Source organism: Ranitomeya imitator, chromosome 3, assembly GCF_032444005.1.
Source record: "Ranitomeya imitator isolate aRanImi1 chromosome 3, aRanImi1.pri, whole genome shotgun sequence".
NCBI classification, from domain to species: Eukaryota; Metazoa; Chordata; class Amphibia; order Anura; family Dendrobatidae; genus Ranitomeya; species Ranitomeya imitator.
Window position 1 is genome coordinate 437497628 of NC_091284.1, and position 15553 is coordinate 437513180.

Genomic DNA, 15553 nt, shown 5'->3' on the forward strand with positions numbered 1-15553 from the left:
ACAGCACAATCTTTCCACTAAAAAAACACTGACTGAAATCTGTGTTGGGCGCCATCTGGCGGCCATCAATGGTCAGCACATACTATACGGAGGGAACTCATTTCAATCATACAGCTTGGCATCTTTATGGTACCACTGGGTCCCTCTGGTGGCCATCACTGGTCAGCACATACTATACGGAGGGAACTCATTTCAATCATACAGCTTGGCATCTTTATGGTACCACTGGGTCCCTCTGGCGGCCATCAATGGTCAGCACATACTATGTTTCAGTCACACAGCTGGCATCTTCGCTACCACTGAGGCCCTCTAGTGGCCACCATATACTATGTGGAGGGCACGCATTTCAAGAGTCTCAACAGTGGTACCTACTGAGCCAGCATTGCTGAGCCCTCCTGAATATTGGGTGCTTGGATACGTTTTTCCTCTGGGAGCCGCAGTGTGCACGGTGAGGCCAAATCTGGTTCTAGCCATCGTAGAGCGATGGCGCCAAGGTGATAATTGTGCCAACCTCCACTGTCAGCAAGTAATGATTGTGGGAAGTGTTGGGCTCATCTTGGAGGATCAGCATGAAAGTTGCATGGAAAACTTGTAGTACTGTAAGTCCCAGATGACGAGGAAAAACTCCAGGAAAGTGAATACTTTAAAATGGTAGTTTAACCCCTTTACCCCCAAGGGTGGTTTGCCCGTTAATGACCGGGCCAATTTTTACAATTCTGACCACTGTCCCTTTATGAGGTTATAACTCTGGAACGCTTCAATGGATCCTGGTGATTCTGACATTGTTTTCTCGTGACATATTCTACTTCATGACAATGGTAAAAATTATTTGATAGTACCTGCGTTTATTTGTGAAAAAAACGGAAATTTGGCGAAAATTATGAAAATTTCGCAATTTTCCAACTTTGAATTTTTATGCAATTAAATCACAGAGATATGTCACACAAAATACTTAATAAGTAACATTTCCCACATGTCTACTTTACATCAGCACAATTTTGGAACCAAAATTTTTTTTTGTTAGGGAGTTATAAGGGTTAAAAGTTGACCAGCAATTTCTCATTTCTACAACACCATTTTATTTTAGGGACCACATCTCATTTGAAGTCATTTTGAGGGGTCTATATGATAGAAAATACCCAAGTGTGACACCATTCTAAAAACTACACCCCTCAAGGTGCTCAAAACCATATTCAAGAAGTTTATTAACCCTTCTGGTGCTTCACAGGAATTTTTTGAATGTTTAAATAAAAATGAACATTTAACTTTTTTTCACAAAAAATTTAATTCAGCTCCAATTTGTTTTTACCAAGGGTAACAGGAGAAAATGGACCCCAAACATTGTTGTACAATTTGTCCTGAGTATGCCAATACCCCACATGTGGGGGTAAACCACTGTTTGGGCGCATGGCAGAGCTCGGAAGCGAAGGAGTGCCATTTGACTTTTCAATGCAAAATTGACTGGAATTGAGATGGGACGCCATGTTTCGTTTGGAGAGCCCCTGATGTGGCTAAACATTGAAACCCCCCACAAGTGACACCATTTTGGAAAGTAGACCCCCTAAGGAACTTATCTAGAGGTGTGGTGAGCACTTTGACCCAACAAGTGCTTCACAGAAGTTTATAATGTAGAACCGTAAAAATAAAAAATCATATTTTTTCACAAAAATTATCTTTTCGCCCCCAATTTTTTATTTTCCCAAGGGTAAGAGAAGAAATTGGACCCCAAAAGTTGTTGTACAATTTGTCCTGAGTACGCTGATAGCCCATATGTGGGGGTAAACCACTGTTTGGGCGGATGGGAGAGCTCGGAAGGGAAGGAGCGCCGTTTGACTTTTCAATGCAAAATTGACAGGAATTGAGATGGGACGTCATGTTGCGTTTGAAGAGCCACTGATGTGCCTAAACATTGAAACCCCCCACAAGTGACACCATTTTGGAAAGTAGACCCCCTAAGGAACTTATCTAGAGGTGTGGTGAGCACTTTGACCCACCAAGTGCTTCACAGAAGTTTATAATGCAGAGCCGTAAAAATAAAACAAAATTTTTTTCCCACAAAAATTATTTTTTTAGCCCCCAGTTTTGTATTTTCCTGAGGGTAACAGGAGAAATTGGACCCCAAAATTTGTTGCCCAATTTGTCCTGAGTGCGATGATACACCATATGTGGGGGGAACCACTGTTTGGGCACATGGGAGGGCTCAGAAGGGAAGGAGTGCCATTTGAATGCAGACTTAGATGGAATGGTCTGCAGGTGTCACATTGCGTTTGCAGAGCCCCTAATGTACCTAAACAGTAGAAACCCCCCACAAGTGACACCATTTTGGAAAGTAGACCCCCTTAGGAACTTATCTAGATGTGTGCTGAGCGCTTTGACCCACCAAGGGCTTCACAGAAGTTTATAATGGAGAGCCGTAAAAATAAAACAAAAATTTTTTCCCACAAAAATTATTTTTTAGCCCCCAATTTTGTATTTTCCCGAGGGTAACAGGAGAAATTCGACCCCACAATTTGTTGTCCAATTTGTCCTGAGTGCGCTGATACCCCATATGTGGGGGGGAACCACTGTTTGGGCGCATGAGAGGGCTCGGAAGGGAAGGAGCTCCATTTGGAATGAGGACTTAGATGGAATGGTCTGCAGGTGTCACATTGCATTTGCAGAGCCCCTAATGTACCTAAACAGTAGAAACCTCCCACAAGTGACACCATTTTGGAAACTAGACCCCCTAAGGAACTCATCTAGATGTGTTGTGATAGCTTTGAACCCCCAAGTGTTTCACTACAGTTTGTAACGCAGAGCCGTGAAAATTAAAAAAAAAAATCTTTCCCCCCAAAATTATTTTTTAGCCCCCAGTTTTGTATTTTCCCGAGGGTAAGAGGAGAAATTCGACCCCAAAAGTTGTTGTCCAATTTGTCCTGAGTACGCTGATACCCCGTATGTTGGGGGAAACCAACGTTTGAGCGCATGGCAGAGCTCGGAAGGGAAGGAGCGCCATTTGGAATGCAGACTTAGATGGAATGGTCTGCAGACGTCACATTGCGTTTGCAGAACCCCTAATGTACCTAAACAGTAGAAACCCCCCACAAGTGACCCCATATTGGAAACTAGACCCCCCAGGGAACTAATCTAGATGTGTTGTGAGAACTTTGAACCCCCAAGTGTTTCACTACAGTTTATAACGCAGAGCCGTGAAAATAAAAAATCTTTTTTTTTTCCCACAAAAAATATGTTTTAGCCCAGAGTTTTGTATTTTCCCAAGGGTAGCAGGAGAAATTGGACCCCAAAAGTTGTTGTCCTATTTGTCCTGAGTACGCTGATACCCCATATGTTGGGGTAAACCCCTGTTTGGGCACACGGGAGAGCTCGGAAGGGAAGAAGCACTGTTTTACTTTTTCAACGCAGAATTGGCTGGAATTGAGATCGGACGCCATGTCGCGTTTGGAGAGCCCCTGATGTGCCTAAACAGTGGAAACCCCCCAATTATAACTGAAACCCTAATCCAAACACATCCCTAACCCTAATCCCAACAGTAACCCTAACCACACCTCTAATCCTGACACACCCCTAACCCTAATCCCAACCCTATTCCCAACCGTAAATGTAATCTAAACCCTAACTGTAACTTTAGCCCCAACCCAAACTGTAGCCCTAGCCCTAACCCTAATCCTAACCCTAGCCCTAACCCTAGCCCTAGCCCTAACCCTAGCCCTAACCCTAGCCCTAACCCTAAACCTAACCCTAGCCCTAACCCTAACCCTAGCCCTAACTCTAACCCTAGCCCTAACCCTAGCCCTAATGGGAAAATGGAAATAAATACATTTTTTTAATTTTTCCCTAACTAAGGGGGTGATGAAGGGGGGTTTGATTTACTTTTATAGCGGGTTTTTTAGCGGATTTTTATGATTGGCAGCCGTCACACACTGAAAGACGCTTTTTATTGCAAAAAATATTTTTTGCGTTACCACATTTTGAGAGCTATAATTTTTCTATATTTTGGTCCACAGAGTCATGTGAGGTCTTGTTTTTTGCGGGACGAGTTGATGTTTTTATTGGTAACATTTTCGGGCACGTGACATTTTTTGATCGCTTTTTATTCCGATTTTTGTGAGGCAGAATGACCAAAAACCAGCTATTCATGAATTTCTTTTGGGGGAGGCGTTTATACCGTTCCGCGTTTGGTAAAATTGCTGAAGCAGTTTTATTCTTCGGGTCAGTACGATTACAGCGACACCTCATTTATATCATTTTTTTATGTTTTGGCGCTTTTATACGATAAAAACTATTTTATAGAAAAAATAATTATTTTTGCATCGCTTTATTCTCAGGACTATAACTTTTTTTATTTTTTTGCTGATGATGCTGTATGGCGGCTCGTTTTTTGCAGGACAAGATGACGTTTTCAGCGGTACCATGGTTAGTTATATCTGTCTTTTTGATCGCGTGTTATTCCACTTTTTGTTCGGCGGTATGATAATAAAGCGTTGTTTTTTGCCTCGTTTTTTTTTTTTTTTCTTACGGTGTTTACTGAAGGGGTTAACAAGTGGGCCAGTTTTATAGGTTGGGCCGTTACGGACGCGGCGATACTAAATATGTGTACTTTTATTGTTTTTTTTTTTTTTATTTAGATAAAGAAATGTATTTATGGGAATAATATTTTTATTTTTTTTTTCATTATTTTGGAATAATAATAATAATAATTTTATTTATATAGCGCCAACATATTCCGCAGCGCTTTACAAATTATAGAGGGGACTTGTACAGACAATAGACATTACAGCATAACAGAAATACAGTTCAAAACAGATACCAGGAGGAGTGAGGGCCCTGCTCGCAAGCTTACAAACTATGGGGAAAAGGGGAGACACGAGAGGTGGATGGTAACAATTGGTTTAGTTATTCGGACCAGCTATAGTGTAAGGCTCAGGTGTTCATGTAAAGCTGCATGAACCAGTTACCTGCCTAAGTATGTAGCAGTACAGACACAGAGGGCTAATACTGCATAAAGTGTATGAGAACATGATGCGAGGAACCTTTTTTTTTTTTTTTTTTTTTTATTATAAATAGGCCACACAGGGATCGTTAGGTTAATGCATTGAGGCGGTAGGCCAGTCTGAACAAATGAGTTTTTAGGGCACGCTTAAAACTGTGGGGATTGGGGATTAATCGTATTAACCTAGGTAGTGCATTCCAAAGAATCGGCGCAGCACGTGTAAAGTCTTGGAGACGGGAGTGGGAGGTTCTGATTATTGAGGATGCTAACCTGAGGTCATTAGCGGAGCGGAGGGCACGGGTAGGGTGGTAGACTGATACCAGGGAGGAGATGTAGGGTGGTGCTGAGCCATGGAGTGCTTTGTGGATGAGGGTAGTAGTTTTGTACTGGATTCTGGAGTGGATGGGTAGCCAGTGTAATGACTGGCACAGGGTAGAGGCATCGGTGTAACGGTTGGTGAGGAATATGATCCTGGCTGCAGCATTCAGGACAGATTGGAGCGGGGAGAGTTTTGCAAGAGGGAGACCGATTAGTAGAGAGTTACAATAGTCCAGACGAGAATGAATAAGTGAAACAGTCAGAGTTTTTGCAGAGTCGAAATTAAGAAAAGGGCGAATTCTAGAAATGTTTTTGAGATGCAGTTAAGAAGAGCGAGCCAGTGATCGGATGTAGGGGGTGAATGAAAGGTCAGAATCAAGGATGACCCCAAGGCAGCGGGCATGTTGCTTTGGAGTAATGGTGGAACCGCACACGGAGATGGCAATGTCAGGCAAAGGTAGGTTAGTAGAGGGAGAGAACACGAGGAGTTCAGTTTTTGACAGGTTTAGTTTCAGATAGAGGGAGGACATGATGTTAGAGACAGCGGTAAGACAATCACTGGTGTTTTCTAAAAAGGTCGGTGTGATATCGGGAGCAGAAGTGTATAATTGGGTGTCGTCAGCATAGAGATGGTACTGGAAACCAAATCTACTGATTGTTTGTCCAACAGGGGCAGTATACAACGAGAAGAGTAGGGGGCCTAGGACTGATCCTTGAGGAACCCCAACAGTAAGGGGAAGGTGAGAGGAGGAGGAACCAGCAAAACATACAGTGAAGGATCGGTCAGAGAGATAGGAGGAGAACCAGGAGAGAACGGTGTCCTTGAGGCCGATGGAGCGGAGCATAGTGAGGAGGAGCTGATGATCCACAGTGTCGAATGCTGCAGAGAGATCCAAGAGAATTAGCATGGAGTAGTGACCATTAGATTTAGCTGTTAGTAGGTCATTAGAGACTTTAATGAGGGCAGTTTCAGTAGAGTGTAAAGAGCGGAAGCCAGATTGAAGAGGGTCGAGAAGAGAGTTATCTGAGAGATAGCGGGTAAGACGGGAGTGGACCAGGCGTTCGAGGAGTTTAGAGATGAAGGGAAGATTAGAGACAGGTCTATAATTAGCGGCACAGTTTTGATCGAGGGATGGTTTTTTAAGTAATGGATGTATGATGGCATGCTTAAATGAGGAGGGAAAAATACCGGAAGTGAGGGAAAGGTTGAATATTTTTGTTAGGTGAGAGGTGATAGCCGGGGAAAGGGACTGGAGGAGATGTGACGGAATGGGGTCACTGGTGCAAGTGGTCGGGCGAGAAGATGCAAGGAGCCTGCTTACTTCTTCTTCTGTAACTGCTTCAAAGTCAGAGAGTGAACTAGATGCAGTGGGGGAGGGAGGACAGTGCATGGTATGAAGAGATTGGGAGATGATTTCCTGTCGAATGTGGTCAATTTTTTCTTTGAAGTAATTGGCCAGATCGTCAGCACGGAGATCCGTGGTTGGGGCCTGCTCTCTTGGGTTGAGTAGGGACTGGAACGTGTCAAAGAGACGTTTAGGGTTATTGGACAGGGAGGTGATGAGGGTGTTGAAGTAGGTTTGTTTGGAGAGGTGAAGGGCAGAATTGTATGTCTTTAGCATGAACTTATAATGGATGAAATCTTCGGGTAGATTAGATTTTCTCCACAGACGTTCTGCGCACCTGGAGCACCGCTGCAGGAAACGTGTTTGCAGCGTGTGCCACGGTTGTTGCCGTCTGTGCCGAGTTGTTTTATGTATAGGAGGAGCAGCTTCATCCAGAGCACTTTGCAGGGTTTCATTGTAATGCTTCAATGCAGAATCAGGACATGAGATGGAGGAAGTAGGGGCCAATGAGGACTGCAAGTTCATCATAAGTTTCTGGGTGTTAATGGCCTGTATGTTTCTATAGGTGTGGAAAGTGGGGGTGACCTGAGCGGGATGGCAGTTCTTGATAGAGAATGAAAGAAGGTTGTGGTCAGAGAGCGGGAGAGGGGAGTTTGTGAAGTCATCCACTGAGCAAAGTCGGGAGAAGACCAAGTCAAGGGAGTTTCCATCTTCATGTGTTGGAGAGTTAGTATGCTGCGAGAGGCCAAAAGAGGAGGATAGAGATAAAAGGTGAGAAGCAGATGGGGAGAGGGGAGAGGCAATGGGGATGTTGAAATCACCCATGATAAGGGTGGGGGTGTCACAGGAGAGAAAGTGTGGAATATTTTTTTTTATTTTTTTTTACACATTTGAAATTTTTTTTTTTTACTTTTTTACTTTGTCCCAGGGGGGGACATCACAGATCAGTGATCTGACAGTTTGCACAGCACTCTGTCAGATCACTGATCTGACATGCAGCGCTGCAGCCTTCACAGTGCCTGCTCTGAGCAGGCTCTGTGAAGCCACCTCCCTCCCTGCAGGACCCGGATCCGCGGCCATCTTGGATCCGGGGCTGGAGGGAGCAGGGAGGGAGGTGAGACCCTCGCAGCAACGCGATCACATCGCGTTGCTGCGGGGGGCTCAGGGAAGCCCGCAGGGAGCCCCCTCCCTGCGCGGTGCTTCCCTGTACCGCCGGCACATCGCGATCATCTTTGATCGCGGTGTGCCGGGGGTTAATGTGCCGGGGGCGGTCCGTGACCGCTCCTGGCACATAGTGCCGGATGTCAGCTGCGATAAACAGCTGACACCCGGCCGCGATCGGCGGCGCTCCCCCCGTGAGCGCTGCCGATCGCATATGACGTACTATTGCGTCCTTGGGAAGTAAAGCCCACCCCACATGGACGCAATAGTACGTCTAATGGCAGAAAGGGGTTAATGAAAAAATACGAAACTCCAAAAAGAAAAATCCAATACGTACACCAATAAAAAGCAGACGCATTTCAGACACAGTCCTTACTGGTATTGGATTTTTTGACAATAAATGTCAATTTTTAAAGATTGTCAGTGAAAAGAGGGAGACACAAAAGCGCAAATAGGGTCTTATCAAACGTTACACAAAGTTGCCCACCAAGAAAACTACTCACCTGGTTAGATTAAAGGAAGGACATATATTAATGGCGGCTGCTGCAGATCCACAGGTCATTGCATGACCTGATTGAAGCACACACTTAGGCCGGCTTCACACTCAGCGTATGAAAATACGGTCCGTATATTACAGCCGTAATACGCTGAAAAGTCCCGAAAATAGTGGTCCGTAGCTCCTCCGTAGGCAGGGTGTTTCAGCGTTTTTTGCACATGGCATCCTCCGTATGTAATCCGTATGTCATCCGTACTGCGTGTTTTTATCGCAGGCTTGCAAAACCGACATACGGATATACGAGGGATCCATGTGTCAAAAAAACCCAAAAAAACATATATACTGTCTATATATATGTCTATAGACATATATATGTATATATATTAATATTTCATCCAGCGCGATATAGCAGAAAGCCGGTAATTCAATTAACGGCTTTTGCTTTCTCCTTCCTAAACCCGACATGATATGAGACCTGGTTTACATACAGTAAACCATCTCATATCACCATTTTTTTTTGCATATTTCACACTACTAATGTTAGTAGTGTGTACAGTGGGGCAAAAAAGTATTTAGTCAGTCAGCAATAGTGCAAGTTCCACCACTTAAAAAGATGAGAGGCGTCTGTAATTTACATCATAGGTAGACCTCAACTATGGGAGACAAACTGAGAAAAAAAATCCAGAAAATCACATTGTCTGTTTTTTTAACATTTTATTTGCATATTATGGTGGAAAATAAGTATTTGGTCAGAAACAAAATTTCATCTCAATACTTTGTAATATATCCTTTGTTGGCAATGACAGAGGTCAAACGTTTTCTGTAAGTCTTCACAAGGTTGCCACACACTGTTGTTGGTATGTTGGCCCATTCCTCCATGCAGATCTCCTCTAGAGCAGTGATGTTTTTGGCTTTTCGCTTGGCAACACGGACATTCAACTCCCTCCAAAGGTTTTCTATAGGGTTGAGATCTGGAGACTGGCTAGGCCACTCCAGGACCTTGAAATGCTTCTTACGAAGCCACTCCTTCATTGCCCTGGCAGTGTGCTTTGGATCATTGTCATGTTGAAAGACCCAGCCACGTTTTATCTTCAATGCCCTTGCTGATGGAAGGAGGTTTGCACTCAAAATCTCACGATACATGGCCCCATTCATTCTTTCATGTACCCGGATCAGTTGTTCTGGCCCCTTTGCAGAGAAATAGCCCCAAAGCATGATGTTTCCACCACCATGCTTTACAGTAGGTATGGTGTTTGATGGATGCAACTCAGTATTCTTTTTCCTCCAAACATGACAAGTTGTGTTTCTACCAAACAGTTCCAGTTTGGTTTCATCAGACCATAGGACATTCTCCCAAAACTAGTAACATATAGTAACATAGTTAGTAGGCCGAAAAAAGACATTTGTCCATCCAGTTCAGCCTATATTCCATCATAATAAATACCCAGATCTACGTCCTTCTACAGAACCTAATAATTGTATGATACAATATTGTTCTGCTCCAGGAAGACATCCAGGCCTCTCTTGAACCCCTCGACTGAGTTCGCCATCACCACCTCCTCAGGCAAGCAATTCCAGATTCTCACTGCCCTAACAGTAAAGAATCCTCTTCTATGTTGGTGGAAAAACCTTCTCTCCTCCAGACGCAAAGAATGCCCCCTTGTGCCCGTCACCTTCCTTGGTATAAACAGATCCTCAGCGAGATATTTGTATTGTCCCCTTATATACTTATACATGGTTATTAGATCGCCCCTCAGTCGTCTTTTTTCTAGACTAAATAATCCTAATTTCGCTAATCTATCTGGGTATTGTAGTTCTCCCATCCCCTTTATTAATTTTGTTGCCCTCCTTTGTACTCTCTCTAGTTCCATTATATCCTTCCTGAGCACCGGTGCCCAAAACTGGACACAGTACTCCATGTGCGGATCATCCTCCTCAAAACTCCTCTGGATCATCCAAATGCTCTCTAGCAAACTTCAGACGGGCCCGGATATGTACTGGCTTAAGCAGTGGGACACGTCTGGCACTGCAGGATCTGAGTCCATGGTGGCGTAGTGTGTTACTTATGGTAGGCCTTGTTACATTGGTCCCAGATCTCTGCAGTTCATTCACTAGGTCCCCCCGCGTGGTTCTGGGATTTTTGCTCACCGTTCTTGTGATCATTCTGACCCCACGGGGTGGGATTTTGCGTGGAGCCCCAGATCGAGGGAGATTATCAGTGGTCTTGTATGTCTTCCATTTTCTAATTATTGCTCCCACTGTTGATTTCTTCACTCCAAGCTGGTTGGCTATTGCAGATTCAGTCTTCCCAGCCTGGTGTAGGGCTACAATTTTGTTTCTGGTGTCCTTTGACAGCTCTTTGGTCTTCACCATAGTGGAGTTTGGAGTGTGACTGTTTGAGGGTGTGCACAGGTGTCTTTTTATACTGATAACAAGTTTAAACAGGTGCCATTACTACAGGTAATGAGTGGAGGAAAGAGGAGACTCTTAAAGAAGAAGTTACAGGTCTGTGAGAGCCAGAAATCTTGATTGTTTGTTTCTGACCAAATACTTATTTTCCACCATAATATGCAAAAAAAATGATAAAAAAACAGACAATGTGATTTTCTGGATTTTTTTTTCTCAGTTTGTCTCCCATAGTTGAGGTCTACCTATGATGTAAATTACAGACGCCTCTCATCTTTTTAAGTGGTGGAACTTGCACTATTGCTGACTGACTAAATACTTTTTTGCCCCACTGTATATGCAAAATTTGGCCGTTCTATCTAGTAAATTAAGGGGTTAAATGGCGGAAAAAATTGGCGTGGGCTCCCGCACAATTTTCTCCGCCAGAGTAGTAAAGCCAGTGACTGAGGGCAGATATTAATAGCCTGGAGAGGGTCCACGGTTATTGCCTTCCCCCCCTGGCTAAAAACACCTGCCCCCAGCCACCCCAGAAAAGGCACATCTGGAAGATGCGCCTATTCTGGCACTTGGCCACTCTCTTCCCATTCCCGTGTAGCGGTGGGATATGGGGTAATGAAGGGTTAATGCTTCCTTGCTATTGTAATTATTTTAAAATGAAATGAAATAAAAACAAAGGTTGTTTTAATATTTTATTGAACGCCCAATACAATCACTGAAGACCCTCGTTCTGTAACAAAAAAAACATAATAAACCAACAATATCCTTACCTTCCGCAGATCTGTAAAGTCCAACGATGTAAATCCATCTGAAGGGGTTAAAATATTTTGCAGGCACGAGCTTTGCTAATGCAACGTTGCTCATGTCTGCAAAACCCCGGAGAATGTAGGTAAAGTAGGTCAATGACCTATATTTACCTGCATTTGCGGTGAGGCGCCCTCTGCTTGTTGTCCTCATATGAACTCGAGCCAGGGAGTTTCTAGGAAAGTTCCCACGATCTAGGAACAGCCAGCAGAGGGCGCCTCACCGCAAATGCAGGTAAATATAGGTCATTGACCTACTTTACCTACATTCTCCGGGGTTTTGCAGACATGAGCAACGTTACATTAGCAAAGCTCGTGCCTGCAAAATATTTTAACCCCTTCAGATGGATTTACATCGTTGGACTTTACAGATCTGCGGAAGGTAAGGATATTGTTGGTTTATTATGTTTTTTTTGTTACAGAATGAGGGTCTTCAGTGATTGGATTGGGCGTTCAATAAAATATTAAAACAACCTTTGCTTTTATTTCATTAAAATAATTTTTAATAATGTGTTTGTATTTTTTTAACCCTTTACTAGTATTGGATTAATAATGGATAGGTGTCATAATTGACGCCTCTCCATTATTAATTTGGCTTAATGTCACCTTACAATAGCAAGGTGGCATTAACCCTTCATTACCCCATATCCCACCGCTACACGGGAATGGGAAGAGAGTGGCCAAGTGCCAGAATAGGCGCATCTTCCAGATGTGCCTTTTCTGGGGTGGCTGGGGGCAGATGTTTTTAGCCAGGGGGGGGGGGGGGGGGGCAATAACCGTGGACCCTCTCCAGGCTATTAATATCTGCCCTCAGTCACTGGCTTTACTACTCTGGCGGAGAAAATTGTGAGGGAGCCCACGCCAATTTTTTCCGCCATTTAACCCCTTAATTTACTAGCTAGAACGGCCAAATTTTGCATATACACACTACTAACATTAGTAGTGTGGAATATGCAAAAAAAAATGGTGATATGAGATGGTTTACTCTATGTAAACCATGTCTCATATCATGTCGGGTTTTAGGAAGGAGAAAGCAAAAGCCGGTAATTGAATTACCGGCTTTAAAGCTGTCTAGCGCTGGAAGAAATATTAATATATATATGTGTCTCACTGACATAGAATAGGTATATATATATATATATATATATATATGTATGTGTACACATTTATTCTACCTATTCTACTGTAAGCTGTCAGTGTGATTTTACTGTACACCGCAATGAATTACCGGCTTTTCTCGCTAACACCGCTGCGTATTTCTCGCAAGTCACACTGCTGGTCCGTGTGTGATCCGTATTTTTGGGGCTTCCATAGACTTTCATTGACGTTTTATTTGCGCAATACGGTGACAAACGCAGCATGCTGCGATTTTCTACGGCCGTAGAAAGCCGTATAATACTGATCAGTTTAATACAGCAGATAAAAGCAGGGGCATAGAGAATAATTGTGCCGTATGTTTTGCGAGTTTTACGGACGTAGTTTCTGCGCTCTTACGTCCGTAAAACTCGCAAGTGTGAAGCCGGCCTTAGATAGGAGAAAAAAAGGATCATCCCCGCGCTGCCGCAAGAAGTTCAGGTGACCCCTTCATCAGGACATACCACAAATATTGTACAATATTTGTGGTATGTCCTGATGAAGGGGTCACCTGAACCCTGAACCGCGTAGAATAAACCACGTTGGAAACCTCTACAATTTTTCAAATTCTTCTTGCGGCAGCGCGGGGATGATCCTTTTTTTCTCCTATCTAAGTGAGAATTTTTACAGATTATTATTATGATTTATTATTATTATAGCGTCATTTATTCCATGGTGCTTTACATGTGAGGAGGGGTATACATAATAAAAACAGGTACAATAATCTTGAACAATACAAGTCACAACTGGTACAGGAGGAGAGAGGACCCTGCCCGCGAGGGCTCACAATCTACAAGGGATGGGTGAGAATACAGTAGGTGAGGGTAGAGCTGGTCGTGCAGCGGTTTGGTGGATCAGTGATTACTGTAGGTTGTAGGCCTGTCGGAAGAGGTGGGTCTTCAGGGTCTTTTTGAAGGTTTCGATGGTAGGCGAGAGTCTGATGTGTTGTGGTAGAGGGTTCCAGAGTATGGGGGATGCGCGAGAGAGATCTTGTATGCGATTGTGGGAAGAGGAGATAAGAGGGGAATAGAGAAGGAGATCTTGTGAGGATCGGAGGTTGTGTGTAAGAAAGTACCGGGAGACGAGGTCACAGATGTATGGAGGAGACAGGTTGTGGATGGCTTTGTATGTCATGGTTAGGCTTTTGTACTGGAGTCTCTGGGTAATGTGGAGCCAGTAAAGGGATTGACAAAGGGGAGAGGCCGGGGAATAGCGGGGGGACAGGTGGATTATTCGGGCAGCAGAGTTTAGAATAGATTGGAGGGGTGCAAGAGTGTTCGAGGGGAGGCCACAGAGCAGGAGGTTGCAGTAGTCAAGGCGAGAGATGATGAGGGCATGGACTAGGGTTTTTGCAGATTCTTGGTTGAGGAATGAACGGATTCGTGAAGTATTTTTGAGTTGAAGTCGGCAGGAAGTGGAAAGTGCTTGGATATGTGGTTTGAAGGAGAGATCAGCGTCAAGGATAACCCCGAGGCAGCGAGCTTGTGGGACTGGGGAGAGTGGGCAGCCGTTTACTGTAATGGATAGGTTCGTTGGTGAGGTCACGTGAGATGGGGGAAAGATGATAAATTCTGTTTTATCCATGTTAAGTTTCAGAAATCTAGTGGAGAAGAAGGATGAAATAGTGGACAGACATTGAGGAATTCTGGTTATTAGGGAGGTGATATCTAGTCCAGAGATGTAGATCTGTGTGTCGTCAGCATAGAGATGATACTGAAAACCATGAGATTCTATGAGCTGTCCCAGGCCAGAGGTGTAAATGGAGAAGAGCAGGGGCCCTAGGACTGAACCTTGTGGGACTCCAACAGATAGGGGGCGAGGTGAGGAGGTGGTGTGTGAGTGGGAGACGCTGAATGTTCGGTCAGGTATGACGAAATCCAGGATAGGGCCTGGATTCACACAGATTCACAGATCTCATACAGATTCAGGCCGGCTTCACATTCAGCGTATGACAATACGGTCCGTATATTACGGCCGTAATACGCTGAAAAGTCCCGAAAATAGTGGTCCGTAGCTCCTCCGTAGGCAGGGTGTTTCAGCGTGTTTTTTGCGCATGGCATCCTCCGTATGTAATCCGTATGTCATCTGTACTGCGTGTTTTTATCGCAGGCTTGTAAAACCGACATACGGCTATACAAGGGATCCATGTGTAAAAAAAACAAACATATATATATATATATACAGTGGGGCAAAAAAGTATTTAGTCAGTCAGCAATAGTGCAAGTTCCACCACTTAAAAAGATGAGAGGCATCTGTAATTTACATCATAGGTAGACCTCAATTATGGGAGACAAACTGAGAAAAAAAAATCCAGAAAATCACATTGTCTGTTTTTTTAACATTTTATTTGCATATTATGGTGGAAAATAAGTATTTGGTCAGAAACAAAATTTCATCTCAATACTTTGTAATATATCCTTTGTTGGCAATGACAGAGGTCAAACGTTTTCTGTAAGTCTTCACAAGGTTGCCACACACTGTTGTTGGTATGTTGGCCCATTCCTCCATGCAGATCTCCTCTAGAGCAGTGATGTTTTTGGCTTTTCGCTTGGCAACACGGACTTTCAACTCCCTCCAAAGGTTTTCTATAGGGTTGAGATCTGGAGACTGGCTAGGCCACTCCAGGACCTTGAAATGCTTCTTACGAAGCCACTCCTTCGTTGCCCTGGCGGTGTGCTTTGGACCATTGTCATGTTGAAAGACCCAGCCACGTTTCATCTTCAATGCCCTTGCTAATGGAAGGAGGTTTGCACTCAAAATCTCACGATACATGGCCCCATTCATTCTTTCATGTACCCGGATCAGTCGTCCTGGCCCATTTGCAGAGAAACAGCCCCAAAGCATGATGTTTCCACCACCATGCTTTACAGTAGGTATGGTGTTTGATGGATGCAACTCAGTA